Source organism: Palaemon carinicauda, chromosome 10, assembly GCF_036898095.1.
Source record: "Palaemon carinicauda isolate YSFRI2023 chromosome 10, ASM3689809v2, whole genome shotgun sequence".
NCBI lineage: Eukaryota > Metazoa > Arthropoda > Malacostraca > Decapoda > Palaemonidae > Palaemon > Palaemon carinicauda.
In genome coordinates this window covers 5,242,404-5,247,403 of record NC_090734.1, presented here as the reverse complement: position 1 = coordinate 5,247,403, position 5,000 = coordinate 5,242,404, and positions in this window count along the sequence as shown.

Genomic DNA, 5,000 nt, shown 5'->3' with positions numbered 1-5,000 from the left:
TAGCTCTACATTTATACGACACTAGGATAAAATTTACGAAACTGAGATTCTAAGAAAATAATTGTAATTTATATTAAAAAAAATACCAATTTCGTTACGCTTTGCATCTGAATCCATAAAAAGAAATTTATCCCATAAAACGTTGAAAAATGAAGTTCTTGATTTCATAAAAAAAAATTTGACCCAGTTTTAACCGCACGTAAGGTAGTTAATGAAAATCCCAAATGAAATGGGAGGACAAACGGACAAAAAGATACTTAGCCTTTATACCACGGTATCAAAACGATCAATTGTCCTGTACTTAATATTTTTGACGGTTAGTCGAGGGTGAAGGCGACCAATGGTCTAGAGCAGGAGTTGATATTTGAATTGATTGGTTTTGGACTGAAGTCAGGTTGGGTGTGCCTGATATTTCTATGGCATCTCTCCAGTCAAGATATAATTTGTCTTCATTGTATAAGAGTATGGTGAAATCAGACCTAAAATAAGATATAGATATATAAAGTAGGTATACATTCCGATGTTTTTAGTTTCTCCATTACCTAAATTCTTATATATATATATATATATATATATATATATATATATATATATATATATATATATATATATATATATATATATATATATATATATATATATACACCCACATATATATATATATATATATATATATATATATATATATATATATATATATATATATATATATATATATATATGAATATATTTACATATATATATATATGAATATATATATATATATATATATATATGAATATATATACATATATATATATATATATATGAATATATATATATATATATATATATATATATATATATATATATATATATATATATATATATATATATATGTTAAATTTTTACACATTTAAACGTGTTTTTTTCATATTTCAAATAAGCCATATATATTAATACATTAAAGTCTGGATTCTCTAAACGACCTCGGGATCAGAGCCCCAGGCGGAATCACCCAAAGACTATAATATCAGACTGGCCGGGATTTAAACCTTGGCATACAGATATCCGTGACCAGGGTTGAAATCCCGGCCGGTCTGATATTATATTCTTTGAGTGATTCCGCCTGGGGCTCTGATCCCGAGGTCGTTAAGAGAATCCAGATTTTAATGTATTAATATATATGGCTTATTTGATATATATATATATATATATATATATATATATATATATATATATATATATATATATATATATATATATATATATATATATATATATATATATATATATATATATATATATATATATATATGAGAGAGAGAGAGAGAAAATAGATTACCAGGAAAAGATACTTTTTGTTGCCAGATGTTACGTTTTCAAGTACGAAACCAAATTCAAAACCTCTTCACTGGGAACTCTGGCTGCCTAATGCAATTCTGCTTTCATAGGAAGAGAATTTATGCCGGTGCTCTTTACCAGGAGACTCTACTATTATTGTTATTAAAATTAATAACACAGATATTAAAATCAATAAAACTATCATTATTAAAAGTATTGCTATTATTATGATTAAAATTACTATTGAAATAAAATGGAGTGTTGGTCCTTGTCTACTAAATGGAAGACAGTTAGTACGCTGACGCAATACAATCAACACTAGCAACGCATCAGGATTCAGGATTCAGATTTCAGGCAGTTTCGTGTTGAAAAGGTCGTTTTTCAACGCTTCCACGCAATACTGCGTCCATCATGAATCGTAGTCTGTACTGGAACTTACTTAAAACGAGCTATTAAGATAAGATGCTTACCTTCAGTTATAACGGTAATTTCAGCTTTTCAAATTAAATCGTTAATAACATATTTTTTTAGATACTATGGAAAAAAGGTTGGGGTGTAATTGCTGATCTATCAATAGTCTTCACTTCAGTCGTGTCAATCCAACACTATTCGGAGTAGATTAAATAAACTCATTAGTACGAAAAGATTTATCATGTGTTTTGATTAATTGTTAGGACGAAAAAACCTCGTATACTCGTAAAGAAAAGAGTATTTTTTAGTAGTATCTTTATCATTTCAACTTCATGGTTCTTTGCTAGACGAGTTTGGAATAATCTCAGCACCTAAAATATTAAAAAAGAATAAATTAATAATCTTGACATTCATAATGTTAAAAATAAATAAATAATCTTGACATCCAAATGTAAAAAAATAGATATATTATGTTAACACCTAAAATGTAGAAAAAGAAAAGAAATATTAGTCTCGCCTCTGAAAATGTTGTAAGGGAAATTAGAATACAATCAGTGGGTGAAGTGTTCTGTGTAGGCTTTAAACAAGAAGGGAATACTAGAATTTCTAAAATAATATAAAACTGGATCACAGTGCTTATATGTGGCCTGGTAATGCGAAGAGAATGGAAGACGAAAGAAGGAGAAAACGAGTTCACCAATTGGCAGAGATTCTCACTTTTATACATATTAGAGATGCCGTCCTCCAAATCTACAAACACCCTTCATTTCTCTCTCTCTCTCTCTCTCTCTCTCTCTCTCCTCTCTCTCTCTCTCTCTCTCTCTCTCTCTCTCTCTCTCTCTCTCTCTATCCACTTAGTTCTTTAACTAAGAGAAAATGTAAACGACCTGTTGTCTTATCTCTCAAGTTTTCCACTGTATCCACCCCACTGCCACCACCAACAGAAACCTTTTGTACATGATGGTGCAGGATAGTAATGAGATACTTCATATTTCATTTGATAAAGTATGAACCCTTTCATGAAGATCCAAGAACAAACGAGTTGAAACATCTAAAGTATTAGTGTATGAAGAATACATTGAACGCAAGGAAAGAAAATAAAGAATTGATATTGAGTAGGATACAAAATAACACAAGTTTATTGCAATATCACCATAGGGAAATCTTTGCTCTTTCAAACGTATGTATTTATGGAGATCATATATTGGAATTTTTTTCAGCGATATTCGTAAGAACCCCTCTAATATACATATAATGAAGCATCACTCTCTAAGAGAAAGTACATATACATTACGAATAATCATACATATCGACGCACATTTTTAATGATGTGACGGAAGCGGAAGCAGTATTAATAGAATGATATTATTATTATTAATATTATTATTATTATTATTATTGAAAATAATGGCTGCTTCGGCAGAATTTAATTTTAGGTCCAATTTTTCTATTCTTCGGACTATTTGTTTCTCAGGGTTGCTACAAATAGCTAGTAAGTGGGCGAAGTTCATCAGGTAGAAGGATAAAAAACAGGTTAAGTTTGGAGTAATTATTGCAGTAACAAATGATACTCGAAAATTACAGTAAGTCAAGTTAGGAGTTGCGACGCGTTTCGGAACGATTGGTTCCTTCTTCAGGCGAGAAGTGAGGCTCTGGCTGAATCTGGGTCCTTATATATGCCGAGTCTGGTTCGTAGAAAAGGCCTCGAATTTTCGGATATGTCGAGCGGAGGTCCCGAATTTTCTGATTGGTCAAGCGGAGGTTGTAGGTGCTGGTGGCAGGTGCACGACGAGCTCTGGTATGATTCCTGGTGTGAGAGGCAGGAAGGGATCCTGGATCCTGATTGGTCAAGGCGCGCTCTGGGCCAGAAAAAGATTCAGGCAAGCTCCTCTCGCGCTCAGTGGACTGGGCTGAGAAAGGTATCTGAGCTCTCTGGTTGGCCGAGGCGCGCACCGAGACGGGCTGGGACTCAGTCAACCCATTCCTACGCTCATCAGGCTGAAATTCCGGGCCATGTTCGCCGCCAAAATTTACATTAGGTCCGACGATTTCTTCATTTGTAGAAGTGTCACGATCGGGGTTGTCTTGATTCTGGGGGTCTGATTCTTGATTACGTACGTTAGTACGTCGACATGATGGTAGCAGGAACATTTCTTGTATGGTATTCAATGATGGTCTCTCACTTTGGATAAGCAGGGCTTCCAAAATTCGTAAACGCCTGCTCTCCGTGGCGCTTCCGATAATTTCGGTGTTAGCAACGATGTCCGTCCTGCTAATCTGTGAGTTGTGTCGTTGTAAAGCATGATTTTTGATGGCCCCTTGCTGCACGTAGCGCGAGATCCTTTTCGAGAGCTTCATAGTAGTCATTCCTATGTACTTGCCGGGGCATCCACGGACTGGGCATTGGTAGGAGGAGACCACATTACTCTTCTTCAAAGGATCGTTCTCGGGGGGCGCTGGGCTATTCTTCATAATCAAGCTGCGTGTTTTCCTTGTCTGGTAGTTAATGATGAGCTTTACTTTCGTGTTCTCGTCGGTGGGTGAAACGTTATTTTTGATGATGTCCTTGATGGCCTTTTCGTCTCGTTGATATTCGGAGTGCATGAGGCCTTTGTAGTATAGTCTGATGTCCTTAGGTCCGTTGATGGCGGTGTCGGACCTGGCTGTGGTGTCGTCGGATTCTTGGCTGGCATTGTCGGACCCTACCACCGAAGGGGCCCCGTACCACTTATCTATGGCTGTCCTCACTTCTCGTTGAACTTGCTTGTTACTATACCCGTTGTTGATGAGGACCTGTGCGGTCCTTTCCAGCTCCTTGTTGGTGTCAGTCCAAGTCGAGCAGTGGGACAGGGCCCTACGGAACAAGGCCTTGATGGTCGAGGCCTTGTAACGAGCAGGACGCTCACTATCTCCATTAAGACACATGCCCAGGTTAGTGGGCTTAGTGTAGACGGTGGTCTGGAAACCTTCGTCGGTGGAAGAGATACAGACGTCCAGGAACGGGAGGCGGTTGTCAATGCTATGTTCGAGGGTAAAGTGAAGGACACTGTTATCCTCGAAGGTTCTTCGTAAGTTTTCAATGGCGTTGATGGAAGTGGCCTTGATGAAGGTGTCGTCGATGTAGCGGAAGTAGATGGCAGGGCACTCGAGTTGGGAGAATACCCTCTCCTCTATCACGCCCATATAGAAGTTGGCAAAGAGCACGCCCAAGGGCGAGCCCATTGCCACGCCATCCTTTTGCAAGTACGTATGTCCCCTATGGGTGG